Genomic DNA, 25,751 nt, shown 5'->3' with positions numbered 1-25,751 from the left:
CTTCAGCACATGGCGGTCCCGTTCTGTGAGCTTTTGTGGCCTACCACTTTGCAGCTGAGCCGTTGTTGCTCCTAGACTTTTATGCACCTGCCAGCAACGGGTGTGGCTGAAATAGCCAAATCCACTCTTTTGAAGGGGTGTCCACATACTTTTGTATACATATAGTGTATGATGCTTATGTGAATACATTACAGTCTGCGTTTAACATCGCTGTAGGGATTTTCTTTTGCTCTTGGCATTGCGCATGGTGATCTTAGGCTTGTGTGCGTCTGCTCGGCCATGGAAACCCATTTCATGAAGCTCCTGACGAGCAGTTCTTGTGTTGACATTGCTTCCAGAGGCACCTTGGAACTCGGTAGTGTGTTGCAACTGAGGCGATTTTTAAGCACTATGCACTTCAGCACATGGCGGTTCCGTTCTGTGAGCTTGTGTGCCTAGCACTTTGCGGCTGAGCCGTTGTTGCTCCTAGACTTTTCCACTTCACAATATCAGCATTTACAGTTGACTGGGGCAGCTCTAGCAGGGCCAAAATTTGACTAACTGACTTGTTGGAAAGGTGGCATCCTATGACGGTGCCACGTTGAAAGTCACTGAGCTCTTCAGTAAGGCCATTCTACTGCCAATGTTTGTCTATGGAGATTGCATGGCTGTGTGCTCGATTTTATGCACCTGCCAGCAACGGGTGTGGCTGAAATAGCCAAATCCACTCTTTTGAAGGGGTGTCCACATACTTTTGTATATATATAGTGTATGATGCTTATGTGAATACATTACAGTCTGCGTTTCACATCGCTGTATGGATTTTGACTGACAGCTGTTCTGAACTTGAGCACCCCTGAACAGAATGAGCCTATGTTTGTCTATTGTGAAGAAAACTTTTCCGAGGCACACGCACCTGAATGCCCTCAGGAGTCATGACTCCTTTCTATGCGCACCAAAATGATGATCTGTTTCCCTGAATTGCATTGTGAAAGCCTAACACTGTAATGTCGTGTTTTATAACTTAGCTAGTCATGTTAGCAATAGAACAGGCTTTCAATCGATTCCCACCTGAACCAGATTGAGATTTATAATGGACTGTGTTTGGATTACGTGAACAACAGTAATTGTATGATGGCGGGGATGCAGGGTTGTGTTCCAAACAAAACAACTACAAGTGTGCTTGCTTTAGTTCCTCAACGGCACAGCTAGAAGAGCTAAATAAAATTACTTTATAGTTGAAGACTTCTCTGAGTCATAAAAGTGCATTCGGTTACTTAGGAACTGTGCACACATTGGAGAGGTGTGTGGCCACTTGTAAGTCCTCTTACTCTAACCCTTGTAGCGTTGCACCTACCCCACATTTCCCAGGAATATTATTTGAATGTTACTGAATGTATCCAGAGTGTTTTCAGATTTTGTTATCAACAAATGCGGTGAAAAGTACAGTAGATTTCAAATGCACATACAATCAACAGTGTGGTGTTCGGAGTTAGTCTCAAATGTTGTCACATACACGTGTTTAGCAGATGTTATTGTGGGTGTAGCGAAATATTTCTGTTTCCAGCTCCGACAGTGCAGTGATAGTACTCACTCCCACAGTCGGACACAATCGGTCTCTTCCCTAAGGGACCTCCAAAGGGACTGTCCAGGTATCTGGATCTTAGGGAGGAGATAGAGAAGTATCTGTCTGGGTGGGTCTGGTCCGTCTACATATTACTTTTTTCTATGCATAATGAATTTTCCTCCATAGAGTTGTGCTATTATCTGTCTGCTTTGTGTCTGTGTCTGGATCTGTGTAAAGCGGGGATAGGAGTGTAGTGTTGTGAGTCAGAGAGTTGCCAGTTGGCTTCAAAGAGGCATTGTTGGTTATCAATGATTACCATCTTTGAGCCTTTGTCTGCTGGTTTTATGGTTATGTATTTGTGTTTGTGGAATTTGGCTATGGCTTGTCTTCTTGTGTGATGTTCTGTGGTGAGGTTATGGTAGAGGTATGAAAGTCTAATCATTTGTGTGTTGGTCTTCCAATAGGTGCTGATATAGTCTACAGTTTTGGTTCCCATCTAGATGGGACAATGAATGGTGGGGTCAGGTAGTCAGATGTATAGTCAAAAGAGTCTAGCAGTTTGAGAGTTCTATGGTATCTGTGGATGTTTCTTTGGCGGTCCCCATAGTGCAGCAGCGTGGGGATGAAAGTGAGCCCACTTTCCATCTGCTCAGTCTTAGGGTGTGATAGGTGAAAAGTGGATGAGAGACTGAGGATGTTTGTGTCTTGGTGGAGAGGCTATGGTGTAATCATACCCTCCCCCACTAGTTTAACTGTTCTACCCAATGTTTCAGGTTCTTTGCAGCCGTGGGCTGGTGTCCAGTGTATGTTGTCTTTTTCTGTGTGGAATTCTGAGCGATGGATTTGTAGTAGGGGGTTGTGGTGTGTGGCGATGTGTGAATGAATGTGTTTGAGCATGGCTTGTTGTTTCTCTGACAGGTAGGGTGAGTAGTTAATGATGGGGAAGTAGATGGTTGCATCGGGGTACATGGCTGTAGCTTTACTGTGGAGTGATTGCAGTTGTCCTATGGTTGTTTGTCTCTGTGTTTGGTCTTTGTTGTTGAGACCCAGAGACAGCACCATAACCCTGAGGCGGGTTCAACAAGGCTTCTGTTTGCGGCGAACATGTTGCCAGAGTAACAATTTTCAGTTGAAAGATTTGAATGAACATCAAATAGCTCCTTTTTGTAAGGATTACGGTGGCTTTTTAGCAGCAATATTCAAACTGAAAATGACTTAGCTATTTCTACTAAATATAGTAGAAATTCTACATGGCCACTTGATTATTTTTAATTGCAGTTTAGAACCGAAACAGACACTTACGTTCACTGCACACTACCTTCTCAGACTGTTTGCTTACACTAGAGAATAGTCGCGGCTAATACAAAACAAATGGAATATGTTAGCCAACGTTAGCCAACGTTCGCAAACTATCTCCCTTGTTAAATTCACCTCTGGTGTTGGGGTTTGTGGTAGATTTGGCCAAGACCCCAGTATGTAGTGGAACTGGGGAGGTATTCGGCTCAAGTTTGAGGCACCAAATGATGACAATTGTTTTGTGAGACCTTATTTGCCAATCATTACTTTTTTTATGTGTCATGTCGTGTCTGGTGGGCTGGTACAAGACTAGAGGGAAGACTGGGGATGTTGGGGTGGAGTGTCTGGGTGAAGGTAAGGGGTAGAGTCTCACAGTGGGCACTGGGAGAACCCTGTTTTTTGGTGTGTGTAGAGGTTAGTATTGGGGAGGGTTCAGAAGGGAAACTGTCGGGATTGGTTTTCACTTTGTTTTGTCACATCGTCACAACTTTCTCCACCTTAACCCCTTTATCCATAGTAACCACCTCAAAGTGGTATTGGGGTGTATTGGGTTGGGTCTCTGTGTTGGTAGTGGTGTGAAGTACTTAAGTAAAAATACTTTAAAGTACTACTTAAGTCGTTTTTGGGGGGTATCTGTACTTTACTGTATTATTTATATTTTTGACTACTTTTATTTTACTACATTCCTAAAGAAAATTATGTAGTTTTTACTCCATGCATTCTCCCTGACACCAAAAATTGGATTTTTGAAAATGGTCCAATTCACACACTTATCAAGAGAACATCCTTGGACATCCCTGTTGCCTCTGATCTGGCCGACTCACTAAACACACATGCTCTGTTTGTAAATTATCTGGAAAAGAGGAATACCTATTGTTAGGTTCTTATTTTTCAGAGTAAATAAGGGAGGAGATAGTTTAATTCTTCCCAAAGGTGCTGTACAGCTGTAATTCAGACGGCAAAACATTTCTCACCATCACAGTTATATACATCCCACTTAGACACTCCTCCTTCTTACATTTACATTTACGTCATTTAGCAGATGCTCTTATCCAGAGCGACTTAGAAATTGGTGCATTCACCTCATGATATCCAGTGGAACAACCACTTTACAATAGTACATCTATATCTTTTTTTTGGGGGGGGGGGTTAGAAGGATTACTTAGTCCTATCCCAGGTAGTTATTCCTTAAAGCGGTGGGATTTCAGGTGTCTCCGGAAGGAGGTGATTGACTCCGCTGTCCTGGCGTCGTGAGGGAGCTTGTTCCACCATTGGGGTGCCAGAGCAGCGAACAGTTTTGACTGGGCTGAGCGGGAACTGTGCTTCCGCAGAGGTAGGGAGGCGAGCAGGCCAGAGGTGGATGAACGCAGTATCCTTCTTTGGGTGTAGGGACTGATCAGAGCCTGAAGGTACGGAGGTGCCATTCCCCTCACAGCTCCGTAGGCAAGCACCATGGTCTTGTAGCAGATGCGAGCTTCAACTGGAAGCCAGTGGAGTGTGCGGAGGAGCGGGGTGACGTGAGAGAACTTGGGAAGGTTGAACACCAGACGGGCTGCGGCGTTCTGGATGAGTTGTAGGGGTTTAATGGCACAGGCAGGGAGCCCCGCCAACAGCGAGTTGCAGTAGTCCAGACGGTAGATGACAAGTGCCTGGATTAGGACATGCACCGCTTCCTGTGTGAGGCAGGGTCGTAGTCTGCGAATGTTGTAGAGCATGAACCTACAGGATCGGGTCACCGCCTTGATGTTAGCGGAGAACGGCAGGGTGTTGTCCAGGGTCACGCCAAGGCTCTTAGCACTCTGAGAGGAGGACACAATGGAGTTGTCAACCGTGATGGCGAGATCATGGAACGGGCAGTCCTTCCCCGGGAGGAAGAGCAGCTCCGTCTTGCCGAGGTTCAGCTTGAGGTGGTGATCCGTCATCCACACTGATATGTCTGCCAGACATGCAGATATGCGATTCGCCACCTGGTTATCAGAAGGGGGAAAGGAAAAGATGAATTGTGTGTCGTCTGCGTAGCAATGATAGGAGAGACCATGTGAGGATATGACAGAGCCAAGTGACTTGGTGTATAGTGAGAATAGGAGAGGGCCTAGAACTGAGCCCTGGGCGACACCAGTGGTGAGAGCACGCGGTGCGGAGACGGATTCTCGCCACGCCACCTGGTAGGAGCGACCTGTCAGGTAGGACGCAATCCAAGAGTGAGCCGCGCTGGAGATGCCCAACTCGGAGTGGGTGGAGAGGAGGATCTGATGGTTCACAGTATCAAAGGCAGCAGATAGGTCTAGAAGGATGAGAGCAGAGGAGAGAGAGTTAGCTTTAGCAGTGCGGAGAGCCTCCGTGACTTAGAGAAGAGCAGTCTCAGTTGAATGACCAGTCTTGAAACCTGACTGATTTGGATCAAGAAGGTCATTCTGAGAGAGATAGCAAGAGAGCTGGCCAAGGACGGCACGCTCAAGAGTTTTGGAGAGAAAAGAAAGAAGGGATACTAGTCTGTAGTTGTTGACATCAGAGGGATCGAGTGTAGGTTTTTTGAGAAGGGGTGCAACTCTCGCTCTTTTGAAGACGGAAGGGACGTAGCCAGCGGTCAAGGATGAGTTGATGAGCGAGGTGAGGTAGGGGAGAAGGTCTCCGGAAATGGTCTGGAGAAGAGAGGAGTCAAAGGTAGACGTAGGGAGGTTAAAGTCACCCAGAATTGTGAGGGGTGAGCCATCCTCAGGAAAGGAACTTATCAAGGCGTCAAGCTCATTGATGAACTCTCCAAGGGAACCTGGAGGGTGATAAATTATAAGGATGTTAAGCTTGAATGGGCTAGTGACTGTGACAGCATGGAATTCAAAGGAGGAGATAGACAGATGGGTCAGGGGAGAAAGAGAGAATGTCCACTTGGGAGAGATGAGGATTCCAGTGCCACCACCCCGCTGACCAGATGCTCTCGGGGTATGCGAGAACACGTGGTCAGATGAGGAGAGAGCAGTAGGAGTAGCAGTGTTTTCTGTGGTAATCCATGTTTCCGACAGCGCCAAGAAGTCGAGGGACTGGAGGGTAGCATAGGCTGAGATGAACTCTGCCTTGTTTGCTGCTGACCGGCAGTTCCAGAGGCTGCCGGAGACCTGGAATTCCACGTGGGTCGTGCGCACTGGGTCCACCAGGTTAGAGTGGCAGCGGCCATGCGGTGTGAAGCGTTTGTGTAGCCTGTGCAGAGAGGAGAGAACAGGGATAGACAGACACATAGTTGACAGGCTACAATCCTTACATTTTATGGAAAAGGGTAACAGGATACCAAACCCTTATTACTCCCTTAAGGGAATCTGTTCTCACCTTCTGACCTCAACCCCTCCTTCACCTAATCCACAGGTGTCCATCTGTCTTCCCTATATCAACACATTGCTCTCCTCTCATCCACCCAACACATTCCAAAGCCTTCTGTCTTTCTTCAGAGAAGCCTTAACTTCTGACATAAAACCCTTTCTCTTTTACTCCTTTGATTCTATGCTTCTTTCCTATCATTTATTTAATTTCTCAATGTTCAAAGTTTAGCCGATTCCAACACTATGTAAGAATGCTGTTCATCGATTACAGCTCAACATTTAACACCATAGTACCCTCCAAACTCGTCATTAAGCTGGAGACCCTGGGTCTCGACCCTGCCCTATGCAACTGGGTCCTGGACTTTCTGACGGGCCGCTCCCAGGTGGTGAGTGTAGAAAACAACATTTCCACCCCACTGATCCTCAACACTGGGGCCCCACAAGGGTGTGTTCTCAGCCCTCTCCTGTACTCCCTGTTCACCCATGACTGCGTGGCCATACACGCCTCCAACTCAATCATCAAGTTTGCAGATGACACTACAGTGGTAGGCTTGAATACCAACAACTACGAGACGACCTACAGGGAGGAGGTGAGGGCCCTCGGAGTGTGGTGTCAGGAAAATAACCTCACACTCAACGTCAACAAAACAAAGGAGATGATCGTGGACTTCAGGAAACAGCAGAGGGAGCACCCCCCTATCCACATCGACGGGACAGTAGTGGAGAAGGTGGAACGTTTTAAGTTCCTTGGCGTACACATCACGGACAAACTGAAATGGTCCACCCACACAGACAGTGTGGTGAAGAAGGCGCAACAGCGCCTCTTCAACCTCAGGAGGCTGAAGAAATTTGGCTTGTCACCAAAAACCCTCACAAACTTTTACAGATGCACAATCGAGAGCATCCTGTCGGGCTGTATCACCGCCTGGTACGGCAACTGCTCCGCCCACAGCCCTAAGGCTCTCCAGAGGGTAGTGAGCTCTGCGCAACACATCACCGGGGGTAAACTACCTACCCTCCAGGACACCTAAACCACCCGATGTCACAGGAAGGCCAAAAAGATCATCAAGGACAACAACCACCCGAGCCACTGCCTGTTCAAACCGCTATCATCCAGATGACGAGGTCAGTACCGGTGCATCAAAGCTGAGACCGAGAGACTGAAAAACAACTTCTATCTCAAGGCCATCAGACTGTTAAACAACCATCACTAACATTGAGTGGCTGCTGCCAACATACTGACTCAAATCTCTAGCCACTCTAATAATAAAAAAATGGATGTAATAAATGTATCACTAGTCACTTTAAACAATGCCATTTTATATAATGTTTACATACCCTACATTACTCATCTCATATGTATATACTGTACTCTATACCATCTACTGCATCTTGTCTATGCCGTTCAGCCATCGCTCATCCATATATTTCTATGTACATATTCTTATTCATTCCTTTACACTTGTGTGTATAAGGTAGTTGTTGTGAAATTGTCATATTACTTGTTAGATATTACTGCACGGTCAGAACTAGAAGCACAAGCATTTCGCTACACTGGCATTAACATCTGCTAAACATGTGTATGTGACCAATAAAATGTGTTTTGATTTGATTTGATTTGAGGGCACTATGGTGTTGAACGCTGAGCTGTAGTCAATGAATAGCATTCTCACATAGATGTTCCTTTTGTCCAGGTGTGAAAGGGCAGTGTGGAGTGCAATAGAGATTGCATCATCTGTGGATCTGTTGGTGCAGTATGCAAATTGGAGTGGGTCTAGGGTTTCTGGGATAATGGTGTTGATGTGAGCCATGACCAGCCTTTCAAAGCATTTCATGGCTACAGACGTGAGTGCTACAGGTCGGTAGCCATTTAGGCAGGTTACCTTAGTGTTCTTGGGAACAGATACGATGGTGGTCTGCTTTAAACATGTTTGTATTACAGACTCAGACAGGAAGAGGTTGAAATTGTCAGTGAAGACACTTGCCAGTTGGTCAGCGCATGCTCGGTGTACACGTCCTGGTAATCCGTCTGGCCCTGCGGCCTTGTGAATGTTGACTTGTTTAAAGGTCTTACTCGCATCGGCTGCGGAGAGCGTGATCACACTGTCACCCGGAACAGCTGATGCTCTCATGCATGTTTCAGTGTTACTTGCCTCGAAGTGAGCATGGAAGTTATTTAGCTCGTCTGGTAGGCTTGTGTCACTGAGCAGGTCTCAGCTGTGGTTCCCTTTGTAGTCTGTAATAGTTTGCAAGCCCTGCCACATCCGATGAGCGTCGGAGCCGGTGTAATACGATTCGATCTTAGTCCTGTATTGACGCTTTGCCTGTTTGATGGTTCGTCAGAGGGCATAGCGGGATTTCTTATAAGCTTCTGGGTTAGAGTCCCGCTCCTTGAAAATTGCAGCTCTACCCTTTAGCTCAGTGCGAATGTTGCCTGTAATCCATGGCTTCTGGTTGGGGTATGAACGTACAGTCACTGTGGGGACGACTTCCTCGATACACTTATTGATAAAGCCAGTGACTGATGTGGTGTAGTCCTCAATGCCATCGGAAGAATCCCGGGAACATATTCCAGTTTGTGCTAGCAAAACAGTCCTGTAGTTTAGCATCTGCTTCATCTGACCAGTTCAGTATTGAACGAGTCACTGGTACTTCCTGCTTTAATTTTTGCTTGTAAGCAGGAATCAGGAGGATAGAATTATGGTCAGATTTTCCAAATGGAGGGCGAGGGAGAGCTTTGTATGGCTCTGTGTGTGGAGTAAAGGTGGTCTAGAATTCTTTTCCCTCTGGTTGCACATTTAACATGCTGATAGAAATTAGGTAAAACTGATTTAAGTTTCTCTGCGTTAAAGTCCCTGGCCACTAGGAGCGCCGCCTCTGGATGAGCAGCAGAGTCTCACAACACAATCGTTGGTTGAAAACTGTTTTCTGCCCCTCCCAAAAGATAGAATTTGTAGATAATTGGCCCTCTTTCTGGGACTCACCCACAAACAGGACCAAGCCTGGCCTGTTGAGGAGTGATGGGCTCCATCCTAGCTGGAAGGATGCTCTCATCTTATCTACAAACATAGACAGGGCTCTAACTCCCCTAGCTCCGCAATGAAATAGGGTGCAGGCCACGCAGCAGGCAGTTAGCCAGCCTGCCAGCTTAGTGGAGTCAGTGTAGTCAGCTCAGCTATCCCCATTGAGACCGTCCGTGTCTGGGCCTCGACCTAGGTTGGGCAAAACTAAACATGGCGGTGTTCGCCTTAGCAATCTCACTGGAATAAAGACCTCCTCCATTCCTGCCATTATTGAAAGAGATTGTGACACCTCACATCTCAAAATAGGGCTACTTAATGTTAGATCCCTCACTTCCAAGGCAGTTATAGTCATTGAACTAATCACTGATCATAATCTTGATGTGATTGGCCTGACTAAAACATGGCTTAAGCCTGATGAATTTACTATGTTAAATGAGGCCTCACCTCCTGGTTACACTAGTGACCATATCCCCCGCGCATCCCGCAAAGGCTGAGGTGTTGCTAACATTTACGATAGCAAATTTCAATTTACAAAAAAACCCTATGTTTTTGTCTTTCGAGCTTCTAGTCATGAAATCTATGCAGCCTACTCACTTTTTATAGCTACTGTTTACAGGCCTCCTGGGCCATATACAGTGTTCCTCACTGAGTTCCCTGAATTCCTATCGGACCTTGAAGTCATAGCAGATAATATTCAAATTTTTGGTGACTTTAATATTCACATGGAAAAGTCCACAGACCCACTCCAAAAGGCTTTCGGAGCCATCATCGACTCAGTGTATTTTGTCCAACATGTCTCCGGACCTACTCACTGCCACAGTCATACTCTGGACCTAGTTTTGTCCCATGGAATAAATGTTGTGGATCTTAATGTTTTTCCTCATAATCCTGGACTATCGGACCACCATTTTATTAAATTTGCAATCGCAACAAATAATCTGCTCAGACCCCAACCAAGGATCATCAAAAGTTGTGCTTTTAATTCTCAGACAACCCAAAGATTCCTTGATGCCCTTCCAGACTCCCTCTGCCTACCCAAGGACGTCAGAGGACAGAAATCAGTTAACCACCTAACTGAGGAACTCAATTTAACCTTGCGCAATACCCTAGATGCAGTCGCACCCCGAAAAACTAAAAACATTTGTCATAAGAAACTAGCTCCCTGGTATACAGAAAATACACGAGCTCTGAAGCAATCTTCCAGAAAATTGGAACGGAAATGGCGCCACACCAAACTGGAAGTCTTCCGACTAGCTTGGAAAGACAGCACTGTGCAGTATCGAAGAGCCCTCACTGCTGCTCGATCATCCTATTTTTCCAACTTAATTGAGGAAAAAAAGAACAATCCCAAATGTATTTTTGATACTGTCGCAAAGCTAACTAAAAAGCAGCATTCCCCAAGAGAGGATGGCTTTCACTTCAGCAGTAATAAATTCATGAACTTCTTTGAGGAAAAGATCATGATCATTAGAAAGCAAATTACGTACTCCTCTTTAAATCTGAGTATTCTTCCAAAGCTCAGTTGTCCTGAGTCTGCACAACTCTGCCAGGACCTAGGATCAAGGGAGACACTCAAGTGTTTTAGTACTATATCTCTTGACACAATGATGAAAATAATCATGGCCTCTAAACCTTCAAGCTGCATACTGGACCCTATTCCAACTAAACTACTGAAAGAGCTGCTTCCTGTGCTTGGCCCTCCTATGTTGAACATAATAAACGGCTCTCTATCCACTGGATGTGTACCAAACTCACTAAAAGTGGCAGTAATAAAGCCTCTCTTGAAAAAGCCAAACCTTGACCCAGAAAATATAAAAAACTATCGGCCTATATCGAATCTCCCATTCCTCTCAAACATTTTAGAAAAAGCTGTTCTCACTGTCTTCCTGAAAACAAACAATGTATACGAAATGCTTCAGTCTGGTTTTAGACCCCATCATAGCACTGAGACTGCACTTGTGAAGGTTTTAAATTACCTTTTAATGGCGTCAGACCGAGGCTCTGCAGCTGTCCTCGTGCTCCTAGACCTTAGTGCTGCTTTTGATACCATCGATCACCACATTTTTTTGGGAGAGATTGGAAACCCAAATTGGTCTACACGGACAAGTTCTGGCCTGGTTTAGATCTTATCTGTCGGAAAGTTATCAGTTTGTCTCTGTGGATGGTTTGTCCTCTGACAAATCAACTGTAAATTTCGGTGTTCCTCAAGGTCCCGTTTTAGGACCACTATTGTTTTCACTATATATTTTACCTCTTGGGAATGTCATTCGGAAACATAATGTTAACTTTCACTGCTATGCAGATGACACACAGCTGTACATTTCGATGAAACATGGTGAAGCCTGAAAATTGTCCTCACTGGAAGCCTGTGTTTCAGACATAAGGAAGTGGATGGCTGCAAACTTTCTACTTTTGAACTCAGACAAAACAGAGATGCCTGTTCTAGGTCCCAAAAAACAAAGAGATCTTCTGTTGATTCTGACAATTAATCTTGACGGTTGTACAGTCGTCTCAAATAAAACTGTGAAGGACCTTGGCGTTACTCTGGACCCTGATCTCTCTTTTGACGAACATATCAAGACTGTTTCAAGGACAGTTTTTTTCCATCTATGTAACATTGCAAAAATCTGACATTTTCTGTCCAAAAATGATGCAGAAAAATGTATCCATGCTTTTTTCACTTCTAGGTTGGACTACTGCAATGCTCTACTTTCCGGCTACCCGGATAAAGCACTAAATAAACTTCAGTTAGTGCTAAATACAGCTGCTAGAATCCTGACTAGAACCCCCAAAAATATCATATTACTCCACTGCTAGCCTCCCTACACTGGCTTCCTGTTAAGGCAAGGGCTGATTTCAAGGTTTTACTGCTAACCTACAAAGCATTACATGGGCTTGCTCTTACCTATCTGTCTGATTTGGTCCTGCCGTACATACCTACACGTACGCTACGGTCACAAGACACAGGCCTCCTTAGTGTCCCTAGAATTTCTAAGCAAACAGCTGGAGGTAGGGCTTTCTCCTATAGAGCTCCATTTTTATGGAATGGTCTGCCTACCATGTGAGAGACGCAGACTCGGTTCAACCTTTAACTTTTTATTGAAGACTCATCTCTTCAGTAGGTCCTATGATTGAGTGTAGTCTGGCCCAGGAGTGTGAAGGTGAACAGAAAGGCTCTGGAGCAACGAACCACCCTTGCTGTCTCTGCCTGGCTGGTTCCCCACGCTCCACTGGGATTCTCTGCCTCTAACCCTATTACAGGGGCTGAGTCAATGGCCTACTGGTGCTCTTCCATGCCGTCCCTATGAGGGGTGTGTCACTTGAGTGGGTTGAGTCACTGACGTGGTCATCCTGTCTGGGTTGGCGCCCCCCCTTGGGTTGTGCCGTGGCGGAGATCTTTGTGGGCTGTACTCGGCCTTGTCTCAGGATGGTAAGTTGGTGGTTGAAGATATCCCTCTAGTGGTGTGGGGGCTGTGCTTTGGCAAAGTGGGTGGGGTTATATCCTGTCTTTTTGGCCCTGTCTGGGGGTACCATCGGATGGGGCCACAGTGTCTCCTGACCCCTCCTGTCTCAGCCTCCAGTATTTATGCTGCAGTAGTTTGTGTCGGGGGGCTAGGGTCAGTCTGTTATATCTGGAATATTTCTCCTTTCTTATCCGGTGTCCTGTGTGAAGTAAGTATGCTCTCTCTAATTCTTTCTTTCTTTCTTTCTTTCTTTCTTTCTTTCTTTCTTTCTTTCTTTCTTTCTTTCTTTCTCTCTCTCTCAGTGGACCTGAGCCCTAGGACCATGCCTCAGGACTACCTGGCATGATGACTCCTTGCTGTCCCCAGTCCACCTGGCCGTGCTGACCTGTTGCACCCTCGACAACCACTGTGATTACTATTTTTTGACCATGCAGGTCATTTATGAACATTTGAACGTCTTGGCCATGTTCTGTTATAATCTCCACCCGGCACAGCCAGAAGAGGACTGGCCACCCCTCATAGCCTGGTTCCTCTCTAGGTTTCTTCCTAGGTTTTGGCCTTTCTAGGGAGTTTTTCCTAGCCGCCGTGCTTCTACACCTGCATTGCTTGCTGTTTGGGGTTTTAGGCTGGGTTTCTGTACAGCACTTTGAGATATCGGCTGATGTAAGAAGGGCTATATAAATACATTTGATTTGATATGATTTGATGAGTGTTTTCCTTTTTGCTTATGGCGGTATACAGCTCATTGAGTGTGGTTTTAGTGCCAGCATCGGTCTGTGGTGGTATGTACGAAAAATACAGATGAAAACTCTCTAGGTAGATAGTGTGGTCTACAGCTTGTCATTAAATACTCTACCTCAGGCGAGCAAAACCTCGAGACTTCCTTAGATATCGTGCACCAGCTGTTGTTTACATATATGCATAGGCCCCCGCCCCGTGTCTTACCCGAGGCTGCTGTTCTATCCTGCCAATAGAGTGTATAACTCGCCAGCTGTATGTTCTTAATGTTGTCGTTCAGCCACGACTCTGTGAAACCTAAGATATTACAGTTTTTAATGTCCCGTTGGTAGGATAAACTTGCTTTCAGTTTGTCCCATTTCTTTTCCAGCGATTGAACATTAGCTAGCAGGACGGATGGCAAAGGCAAATTAGCCACTCGTCGCCTGATCCTCACAAGGCACCATGATCTTTTTCCGCGAAATCTCAGTTTCCTTCTCCAGCGAATGCCGGGGATCTGGGCCTGGTCGGCTGTCTGTAGGAGTCCCTCCCATCCGACTCATTGAAGATAAACTCTTTGTCTAATCTGAGGTGAGTAATCACAGTTCTGATGTCCAGAAGCTCTTTTCGGTCATAAGAGACGGTAGCAGCAACAGTATGTACAAAACAAGTTATGAACAACGCTAAAAAACAAACAAAATAGCATGGTTGGTTAAGAGCTGATAAGACAGCAGCCATCCTCTCCAGTGCCATCTTCATCCCAGCTCAACCCTAGGTTTAGGGTTGAGCTGGGATGTGGACATTAAGCTGGGTTAGGGTTAAAATTGAGCTGTGTGTGGATATGAAAGTAGGGTTAGGGTTAAGGTTGAGCCAGGAGTGGATATGAACCTAGGGTTAGAGTTCGGGCCTCAACCCTACAAAAAACCTAACCTTAATCCAATTAACAATTAACCTCTATGGGCTACTCAACAGCCAGTGTAATCCCGTGGCGCGATATTCAAATACCTCAAAAATGCTAAAACTTCAATTTTTCAAACATATGACTATTTTACACCATTTTAAAGACAAGACTCTCGTTAATCTAACCACACTGTCCGATTTCAAAAAGGCTTTACAACGAAAGCAAAACATTAGATTATGTCAGCAGAGTACCCAGCCAGAAATAATCAGACACCCATTTTTCAAGCTAGCATATAATGTCACATAAACCCAAACCACAGCTAAATGCAGCACTAACCTTTGATGATCTTCATCAGATGAAAACCCTAGGACATTATGTTATACAATACATGCATGTTTTGTTCAATCAAGTTCATATTTATATCAAAAACCAGCTTTTTACATTAGCAGGTGACTAGCATGTGACTAGCATTCCCACCGAACACTGCCGGTGAATTTACTAAATTACTCACGATAAACGTTCACAAAAAACATAACAATTATTTTAAGAATTATAGATACAGAACTCCTCTATGCACTCGCTATGTCCGATTTTAAAATAGCTTTTCGGTGAAAGCACATTTTGCAATATTCTCAGTAGATAGCCCGGCATCACAGGGCTAGCTATTTAGACACCCAGCAAGTTTAGCACTCACCAAAGTCAGATTTACTATAAGAAAAATGTTATTACCTTTGCTGTTCTTCGTCAGAATGCACTCCCAGGACTTCTACTTCAATAACAAATGTTGGTTTGGTCCCAAATAATCCATTGTTATATCCAAATAGCGGCGTTTTGTTCGTGCGTTCAAGACACTATCCGAAAGGGTAAATAAGGGTGACGAGCACGGCGCATTTCGTGACAAAAAAATTCTAAATATTCCATTACCGTACTTCGAAGCATGTCAACCGCTGTTTAAAATAAAATTTTATGCAATTTTTCTCGTAAAAAAGCAATACTATTCCGACCGGGAAAGCGTGTATACGTACAAAGAGAGAGAAAATAAAACATCTCGTCTCAGAGTACTCTGACCGCCCACTATCCAAACGCGATAATGTGTTTCAGCCTGGGGCTGCCTCGATATCATTCAGCTTTTTCCCAGGTTCTGAGAGCCTATGGAAGCCGTAGGAAGTGTCACGTTACAGCAAAGATCCTCAGTCTTCAATAAAAAGAGCCAAGATGAACAACAACTTGTCAGACAGGCCACTTCCTGTTCAGAATCTTCTCAGGTTTTTGCCTGCCATATGAGTTCTGTTATACTCACAGACACCATTCAAACAGTTTTAGAAACTTTAGGGTGTTTTCTATCCAAAGCCAATAATTATATGCATATTCTAGTTACTGGGCAGGAGTAGTAACCAGATTAAATCGGGTACGTTTTTTATCCGGCCGTGTAAATACTGCCCCCTATCCCCAACAGGTTAATGTGCCCCTCTCCCCCACTATATGGCAGGAAGGTATTGTAGTCTTTAATTGAAGCCTGACCTGGAGTTAATGTGCTTTTGAGTGACATCGGCAGAACAGTTGAGGCTACAAACAAAATTCACATATGAGATCGTTCAACAGACGCTCCTGATGAACGCAAGCCTACACCTGAGCATGTGAAATTAACTCTTCACAGTGAAAACTTGGTCCCACAGAGAACAAGGCCTTTCTTCCATATAAAATCATTACCTACAGGCCTCACATAACCATGGACTGCAACTGAGCTAGCTAACCGTCCTTCCAAACAACCCATTGTGACCTTATAGGGATGCTCTCCTGTGTTGAGGTTCAGCTTACTGTGGCAACAGGAAATGGCTTAATTCATCCTCGACATGGTGCTTCATTCTCTATTCCACATCCTGTCTGTGGAGGAGGGAGAGAGAGATGACAAGAGGGGGAGGGAGAGATAATGGAGGGGGGAGGAGGGAGGGAGAGAAGGGGATAGTGAGGGAGGGGAGAGGGTGAAGGAGAGAGGAGGGAGCGGTAGAGAGAGAGGAGCGAGAATGTGGGAGAGAGCAAAGGAGGGAGAGAGAGGGGGAGGGGGCGAAAGATGGGGGATGGCTAAGAGAAGAGGGGGATAAAGAGGAGGAAGAGAGAGATAGGAAGGCAAAGGGAGGGAGAGAGAGAGGGAGAGGATTGATTAGAGAATAGAGAGAGTGAGAGACATGTCTGTCTATCTGTCGGTCTAAGTCCTTCACCAGAATACCCGTTGCAGCTTTATCATCATCCCTTCCCATTGACTGCAATGTATTTCACATAAGCATCAAACGCATACACCTACACACACACAACACACACATGCAAGCTCATTCGCATGAACACACACACATACACTACCTTTGTAACTATGAAAGCCTCTCACAGTCTGTTGTGTGCTGTGGGACGACTAATAGGTATGAGAGGTGTGCTTCTCCTCATCCTCTGTATCCTCTAGTAGGTGCTGAGCCAGGCTAAGGAGCTGAGAGTCACGATGAAGAAGTACCAGGCCCAGCTCTCCCTGCCTGCTTTCCGGCCTCACACAAAGGACACCCGGCCAGCCCTATATGGCCACTGTCCCATGGCCCTCCTCTACCCCAGGGCCTGCAACTAAAGGTGAGAGGACCCCCCACCAACACACATTCACACAATTACCACCATGCCTTTACCTCGTCGATAGCTGAAAACAGATCCGTCACCACCTTTGTGTTTCTATCAATAGTTATCAAAGAACACCTCTCCATTTTTCTCTGGTTTACAAAGGAAGACCAATCTCGAACCTTTTACTTTTTAATCAAACACTCACGTTGCCTACTACACTGCACCAGCAGTGACTCAAAGTGAAGTAGTCTTTCACTGTTGTGTTGTGATGAAGCTGGACTATAAATCAAGGGGAACATATTGGACAACAGCACTGCACTCACGCTGCGCACTGCCATTTTCCTGGGGCCGCGTTCTCCCACTGCTCCCCTCACACTGTCTTCAAACACTTTGCTGTGTCAGCCCCTGTGGGTAGGGCATGGGGGCCTGTGTCGACTCGGCGGTGGTGCCCACCTCAAAGCCGGGCTCAGCTGCACCGGGGAGCATCATGGGACGTAATACTACCGCTGGCAGCAACCAGTAGCCCAGCAGAGAGAGACACACTCCAACAGCGTCAATGGCCTCAGAGGAAGAACAGTATTGGGGTTCACAGTTTTTTTTTAGGTATCAGCCCTGCAATGAATGTAGTTCTCTTGTTGATGTTGCTGTTGTTTTCTATTGAAGATGTCTGTTTTGTCAATGGGAAAGTGGCTTCAAGCACAGTGCTAGTGAATCTGACTCATGCATTATCACTGACAATATGACTGGGTGAAAATAGCCCCGGCCACTTCACTGCCAACTGTGTTGTGTATCATTGTGTCACCTCCCAGCTCCCGGGGGCCTCTCAAACACCCATAATCCTCCCCGACTCCTCAGAGAACCAAGGTCACGTCTAGTCAGTTACATTGTGAGCCCGGGTGACAAAGAAACAGTAGTGTTAATCTGGGGGATGGATTTACCCAGTGTCTCCTACCATCCATGCACCTTAGCCTTGCCACCCTGGCCCTGACAGGGAGCCCCTCCCCAGTCCTCTCTCACCCCACCGGGCTACTCTGGGCCCTCAGAGCAGCCAGCTGGGTCGGCAGTGGGGAGCACATAAAAGCAAGGATCATCAACTAGATTCAGCCGCAGGCCAATTTGTTTCTGGAGCGGATGGTCACTGGACCGGAACATAATTCCAAATCATTTGTAGACTGCAAATTGACCGCAAGAAGCCCCAACAGATATAATTTTTTACTAAAACACAATAATGTAAAACCTTGCTTACATTCGTATACGATCACATATATCTCTTTATTATGCGTGGGAAGATTTCCTAAATGAAAATCACTTGGAGCTCATTTGCTTGTGTTTTAACAGTGTTTTATGTCCAAAAACAAAAATAATTCAGCTGCCATTTGGGGAAACCTGACATATAGCTTAGTCCATGCCAAGCGCCTCTCTCTGTCACTGGACACGGGAAGATGCAAAACGTGGGCGGTGAACCCTGCCTCTGGCTCCCTAGGGAAACTGTCCCTCTGTGTACAGCTTCATTTGGTTCCAACCTTGCAATTAGTGGCACTTTGAGGGAGAACTCACTGTCTTGATGTGTCTAACTTAGCCCTGTCGCATCTGCCACCAGGCCTAATGTGTGACACTCTCTCTCCCTCAGACCTAATGGACAGGTGCTTGGGCAATTATTGTAGTTGAGCAAGGCTGAATCGATTAGCAAAGATGTAGTGGAGTGTTTGTGGGTGTCTGCATGTGTGCGTGTGTGTGTGTGTACGTGTGTACAGTACGTGTGTATGTGCGTACCAGGTGAATAAGATCCCCGTCACCTAAGATCTGTTTTTTAATTTGCTGTAATGGCTGTCTTTAGCAGGAGGGCAGGATATGAGGTTATGGTAATGCAAATGAATTGTTTATGAATTGACTTTTTTATTTGTTGTTTGCTGAGAATGGGAAGGACACGGACGGCCCACTGGTGCTCATCAACAGAACCGAGCTGGAGAAAGGCTGTGAGGACGACGACACAGTCATGATGGACTGGGTGAGTACCTCCCTGCTACATCCACTAAACAGTTGGGAAAGGCTCCATGCACGTTTCCATTTCTCACCTATTTTATATGTAAAATATTTCATCTAGACATAGATACTTTACATTCTGTCAAAAGATGGGTTGTTACTCAAAAATACGTATAAAGTTGGGTGATAGAGCTTTGATTGAGTGATTGTGTTGAGTGAGAGATCAGTTTGACAGTGTATTAGTTAGTATTCAGTATAGAAACAGGTCAGAGCCCTAATGTCAATCCTCTGTCGCCCCCTACTGGTGTAAAACCTACACTCTCATCTGCCCTCTAAAGCACAACACACCTCCTTGTCATTTCGCACTGCCGCGACACTCACTGTTTCGTTTCTCTATTCCAAGTGTCACCATCCTCACAGCTCTAAACAGCTACAGGTTTGAGACAGGTTATTTCTGAAAGTATTACTCTTTGTAATAAATCATGTGGTCTTCCCAGCTTCTGCAGATAATCCATCAAAGGCTGGGGTCTGGGGTCTGGGGTGGGCTACCGCCCCTCTGGTCCCTGCCTCGTCCCCACCGGCTTGTTTGATGAGCAGGGTGGGGTGGTAGCCAGCCTCCGTCACCTCCACACTGACCAGAGGGTTTGGCCTGTCGTATGGCGAACGCTACCGGTAAGCCCTGGTTCATGTTCTGTTCCCAGCGTGAATCTCCTCTATCGTTCCCCTTTCCCCACTTCCAGCCTCTTAGTCGGAGCTCTTTGCTTCTGAATCATCATATGGACCAGTGACAGTCGTCTCCCCATCACACCTGCTGCACTAAGAGCACAGACACTGTTTCTATCTGATAACAACCCTGATTGCGTAGTATGTCTTATGAGGAGGAGTGTTGTGGTGGGCACTCTGGTTGAGTGGGACATGACATCTTTCGGTCTTCTTTTCTCTCCCGCTAACGTGCGGTGTGAGTGTGCGTGGTGCCTGATGGGCACATGTCAGCGTGGTGCGCGGCGGGAGCGCGGGGCTTTTCATGTCTCAGTAGTCACTGTAATGATTGCAGATGGGAGCACTGTGGGGGGGCCTGGAGCCCAGAGCTCTGTCATTGTTGCAGGCTGGCAGGGCTGCCCTGACCCGTTACACTGGCTCTATCCTCAGCCTCATCTCATCTGCCTCTCTCCCTCCCTCCCACATGGGAGTGTAATTGAAAAGTGTATTTGGCAAATTACACATGTCTGGGTCTGGGAAAAACTCTTTCAGTATGCAGCTATAGTCTACCTTCTTGTGCAGAGAAATTGACATTTCAAAAACACTCTAGGAAAAGTTGCGTCGCTGTTTCAGTGTGGTGGATCAGATTTATGTATGTATGCGCCTGCACGGGTTTGATTGCGTCTAATTTGGTAGCGAGGGGAAATCATTTATCCGTGGTGATAGCCCTCCCTGGGGAAGACTCCAATTGGACAGGGATTAATGATGACATGGCCACTGACTGGAAGTAATACCTCTCGGAGATTTACAACATGGAGTTTTGATAAACAGTAGACGGTTGCAGGTCCGTATCGCATCAAACTGCATTCACGATAACATGGAGATTAGAAATAGGATTAACTTCTAACAGCTATAATAGCATTATCAACTGTCACTCCCTTTGAAATGAAAGGATTCGTCTAGAATGGGAGAGAAGCCAGATCAAAACAAATGGGATGATAAAAAAAGAATACCACATCATAAAATGTTAAGTTGACGTTCGTTCAAGAAAATGTTGTCGATACCACCTTGAAATATTTTAACCATCTATAATATATTTAGAATATCTATTGAAGTACTGGTCAGTGCTATGGCCGGTTGGTGTGTATCTGCCTCGTTCTCCGGTTGTCATTTGAGATATCTCTCTGAGACTGTCACAGACTGAAAACAGGCCATCATATCAAGTAGAATCCTGCGCTGGACTTGATAAATATCAGCGGTGCTAAGGTGCTGAGCGCAACAGAGCTGTTAGGTACTCCAGCTAGCCTATGAAACTTTGTTTCAGCAGGGTATTTCACTGGAAATGAACGATGATAGTAGACCTATGATATTAGCCATGCCCTGAGTCACCTATTCCTGTATAGTGACAACAAAATAAGATTCATTTGTGTCGTCATCATTGAGTGTCATAACACTACAAAAAAGCTATAAAACCAAATGTAAGTAAACATTCATTATATTGCATATTTTCTATGTTATTGTGGAAGCCCTTTGACTTACTCATTTGAGCTGAGTAGGGTAGAGAGGGTGTCTGCTGCCGGTCCCCTGTCTGCAGGACGTGCCCCCTGTCCCTGAAGGGTTGCTCCTAACCCCTGGGGCTCCTGCATGCGAGGAGGCCTTATTAGCCCCAGGTAAGCAGCTGCAAGGAGGCCTCCCCCAGCCTCAGCCTCTCTTAGCCCTAGCCTGTAACCCCCAGTGGGGCTGACCAGCCATCCAGAAAGCATTATATTAGCAAGTGTTTGTCCCGACATGCTACTTACCACATGGGCTTTGTATGCCTCTTTGACAGTCTCTTCTCATGAGGAACACTACAATAGGTAGACGTATGTTTCCTGGTTGTCAACGGTGTGGCACATAATATATCTGACATGTGTCTGTTTACAGAATTCTGAATCTGTAACTAATGGAGTAAAATGTGGGGTTTTGTTTCCTCGTTAGTCCTCATTTTCTAAGCCTGTAGTAGAGTAAGATGAGTAGGGGGAGGTTGGGACTGCTGTCCCCTGTCCCGTCATTGGTCTGAGCCGGAGGCCCGGCGCATTCCGTCACCCAACGACCTGTGATCTGTGAGGTGTGTTCTCCTGACCTTTGGTAGATAGCCGTGGCTTACTGTCACCCAGCAGTCAGGCTGGATCAGTCTAACAGGCTGGAGCTGGTGCAGAGCAGAGCTGGGTCTGTGCTACTAGAACCCGCTCCTAATCTCTCTAAGCGTCATTGTGCCGCCAGCGGCTTTGCTAGTCCTCCGACCGCAACCGGTTCACAAGGTTCAACTAATTTCTTGAGTTGAACGATGATCCGAATCTGGAAAACACAACGGAGCCCATGGCCCCGCGTTCACGGTGAAAATAAAGTCATATACTGTATATGTAAGGATCTGGGGCCTAGGATTCTGGGGTTAAACCATGCTCTTGTACACTCACTGTAGCCTGGGTGCCCTGTCCACCCCTTGCCCCAAAATAAGATATCTCACATCTCAGCCAGTGATACCCTTCAACAACTTTGTCAAGTACGATATTGTGTTGTGGAGTAAATCTTACAAATGAGGATGTAAGAAATTAGGAAAACTTGACACGACTGGTCAGTGTCATAATTCCCAGCCACGCGAAACCCTCAAAGGGATGGCAACAGCCAAACTTGTTAATAGTCTTAATGTGTAAATCTAATGCAATTACACCCACGACTTGGTGAGAATCCTGTCACCAGGGTAAAGGAGTTGTCTTGATGTGTGCTCAAGTACTGCAGCTGAGGAACTTGTCATTAGAGGCTCTGTAATTTTGTAGTGACAGTGAACAGTGTCAGGAAGGAGGAGATTGTTAGCACTGCTAATCTACTCCAATCTGATATTATCCTGCCAAGCTCCTCTGATAGGCTTTGAGAGTTTACGTGGCAAGAAGTTCAAGCTTGAGAGCACTGGGAGCACTGCTAACTGCTAATCTAGGACAGAGTTTCCACGTCTCTCCATCCAATTCATTCATCCAATACGGTGTCCGGTTTTGAGAAGAGAAAGGCGTGTTTTTTTTGGTTTTTTTGGTGTTTAGTTCATGTCTAAGCGTTTGACTAATTAGTCTCCTACACTAAGAAATAGTGTTTTAACTGAGTTCGTGACAGTTTCATTGGACCTTTGGTAAATGTGATAAACACAGGGACAGACGAGCCGAATGCAAAGAGAACAGTCACGAGTGGTTCTGTGTTGCTTCAGGACATTTTCTGTTTAGACCTATTTTTTTTGCTTTTCTTTAGAATCGGATTTGAATCTCTACGATATAAGATTGTCAAATTAGACTCAATAAATTTCGCAACCTGTTTAGAAAACATCCCCTGCACCAGTGTTACAGTATTGTAAATATCATGTGAGTGACTACCATGTTGATGTTGAAGCCTGATCCTGTCTATTCTCCAGCAGTGTGCCTACTACAACTGCCCCTGTGTCAGTCAGTCCCTCTTGTCTAATGCAGTGTGTTTGTGCCCTGTATCCTGCAGGGCTCTTCAGGGTGCTGCACTGTCCCTGGGTGGTGGAGAAGGCTCTGGTGGCAGCGGCAGGGGATAGGGGTTACCACCATGCTGTGTACAGAGCGCCGCTGGATCCAGACACAGCACTACCTACAGGCTTCAAAAAGTAACGGACACACCCCTCCAACTACATGATATCAGCCCTCTCTCACTGACTGTTTCCACAGGCCTTATGTTTAAGGGTTAGTTCAGGATGTTGGTGTCCCTTCAATCAACTTCCCCGGAGTCAGATGAACTCGTGGATACCTTTTTATATGTCTCTGCGTCCAGTATGAAGGACGTTAGAGGTCGTTTCGTGAGCCAATGCTAACTAGCTTAGCACAAAGACTGGGAAGTCTTCGGTTACAGCTAGCATTCTCTGGGGAAGTAGATAAAGGGCCTCATTGCCAAAATCCCGAAGGATTAGTGATAACAAGAGGTGCTACTGGTAGAGATGTGGAGCTGCTAGCAACAGTATGTAACCCAGCTATGAACCATCCTGGTGTGTGTAGGTTTGAGGCAGGCAGTAAGACACCGTAAGGGAAAGAGCAATTATTAGCAGACAGTCAGGGTGTGAACTGTGAAATAATGGGCTCATAGACATGACTGACTGACTAGAGACCCTAATACATGTCTGAATGAGAGACTAGACTACTGTACACTATGTTAACTCCTGTTTGTACACAACACACACACACACACACACACACTCTCAAAGTCTGAGCTATCGCAGTGCCTTGTCCTCCACACAGAGGAAATCCATAACACCATGCTGTGATAGTGAAGGGGTAGCTCCTCAGTCATCAGATACTGTACTCTGTCTGTACTGCTGAAGAACATAGACTTGTTACAATGTAGACAGTGGTAAAATGGTGTTGATGAAACTGCTTGAATTGAACCAGTCATTGTATTCCTTTCTATGGGGGTTATGTTCTTGTGTAGACGGGAGGCTGTGGAAGGATTTCCGTTTGACAGAAGCCCATCAACTGAGACCACACGGGCCTTAAAGCCACGGTGGACTCTGACGCCCACTTCACACAGCTCAAGGTAACAGATCGCTCTTCCTTATGAGATGAGGATTCAGAGAGATAAAACTGTGATGATCAAGACAAGTTATCGGGGAAAGTTCATCAAAAGTGCTCAACTTGTACGTCTCTCTACAATCTGTAAAGAGTTGTAAAGCTTGTAGGTCTCTCTACAATCTGTAAAGGGTTGTAAAGCTTGTAGGTCTCTCTACAATCTGTAAAGGGTTGTAAAGCTTGTAGGTCTCTCTACAATCTGTAAAGGGTTGTAAAGCTTGTAGGTCTCTCTACAATCTGTAAAGGGTTGTAAAGCTTGTAGGTCTCTCTACAATCTGTAAAGGGTTGTAAAGCTTGTAGGTCTCTACAATCTGTAAAGGGTTGTGAAGCTTGTAAGGTCTCTCTACAATCTGTAAAGGGTTGTGAAGCTTGTAGGTCTACAATCTGTAAAGGGTTGTGAAGCTTGTAGGTCTCTCTAGAATCTGTAAAGGGTTGTGAAGCTTGTAGGTCTCTCTACAATCTGTAAAGGGTTGTGAAGCTTGTAGGTCTCTACAATCTGTAAAGGGTTGTGAAGCTTGTAGGTCTCTCTACAATCTATAAAGGGTTGTGAAGCTTGTAGGTCTCTCTACAATCTGTAAAGGGTTGTAAAGCTTGTAGGTCTCTCTACAATCTGTAAAGGGTTGTGAAGCTTGTAGGTCTCTCTACAATCTGTAAAGGGTTGTGAAGCTTGTAGGTCTCTCTACAATCTGTAAAGGGTTGTGAAGCTTGTAGGTCTCTCTACAATCTGTAAAGGGTTGTGAAGCTTGTAGGTCTCTCTACAATCTGTAAAGGGTTGTGAAGCTTGTAGGTCTCTACAATCTGTAAAAGGTTGTAAAGCTTGTAGGTCTCTACAATCTGTAAAGGGTTGTGAAGCTTGTAGGTCTCTCTACAATCTGTAAAGGGTTGTGAAGCTTGTAGGTCTCTCTACAATCTGTAAAGGGTTGTGAAGCTTGTAGGTATCTCTACAATCTGTAAAGGGTTGTGAAGCTTGTAGGTCTCTCTACAATCTGTAAAGGGTAGTAAAGCTTGTAGGTCTCTCTACAATCTGTAAAGGGTTGTAAAGCTTGTAGGTCTCTCTACAATCTGCAAAGGGTTGTAAAGCTTGTAGGTCTCTCTACAATCTGTAAAGGGTTGTAAAGCTTGTAGGTCTCTCTACAATCTGTAAAGGGTTGTAAAGCTTGTAGGTCTCTCTACAATCTGTAAAGGGTTGTAAAGCTTGTAGGTCTCTACAATCTGTAAAGGGTTGTGAAGCTTGTAGGTCTCTCTACAATCTGTAAAGGGTTGTGAAGCTTGTAGGTCTCTACAATCTGTAAAGGGTTATGAAGCTTGTAGGTCTCTCTACAATCTGTAAAGGGTTGTGAAGCTTGTAGGTCTCTCTACAATCTGTAAAGCGTTGTAAAGCTTGTAGGTCTCTACAATCTGTAAAGGGTTGTGAAGCTTGAAGGTCTCGCTACAATCTGTAAAGGGTTGTGAAGCTTGTAGGTCTCTCTACAATCTGTAAAGGGTTGTAAAGCTTGTAGGTCTCTCTACAATCTGTAAAGGGTTGTGAAGCTTGTAGGTCTCTCTACAATCTGTAAAGGGTTGTGAAGCTTGTAGGTCTCTACAATCTGTAAAGGGTTGTGAAGCTTGT

At 45.5% G+C, this 25,751-nt stretch overlaps 1 protein-coding gene across 5 annotated transcripts in view; it reads left to right on the top strand.

Annotated features, from left to right (window-relative positions):
- The first annotated feature begins 13,710 nt into the window (after positions 1 to 13,710).
- LOC106573235 (doublecortin domain-containing protein 1) overlaps positions 13,711 to 25,751 on the top strand; it is a 45,052-nt gene continuing 33,011 nt past the window's right edge. For 4 of the 5 annotated variants that reach the window (XM_045696920.1, XM_045696918.1, XM_045696921.1 and 1 more), the window contains exons 1-5: positions 13,711 to 13,948; positions 16,717 to 18,864; positions 19,337 to 19,511; positions 23,055 to 23,190; positions 24,006 to 24,110. The gene's annotated coding sequence lies outside the window, so the exon portion shown is untranslated. Of the gene's footprint in view, positions 13,949 to 16,716; positions 18,865 to 19,336; positions 19,512 to 23,054; positions 23,191 to 23,463; positions 24,111 to 25,751 lie in introns of those variants that run through there. The other variant, XM_014148106.2, reaches the window with a different exon arrangement.

The sequence above is a fragment of the Salmo salar genome, chromosome ssa16 (genome assembly GCF_905237065.1).
Source record: "Salmo salar chromosome ssa16, Ssal_v3.1, whole genome shotgun sequence".
Classification (NCBI taxonomy): domain Eukaryota; kingdom Metazoa; phylum Chordata; class Actinopteri; order Salmoniformes; family Salmonidae; genus Salmo; species Salmo salar.
Note: the sequence above shows the minus strand (reverse complement) of the source record. Positions and strands in the feature narration are given on the sequence as shown.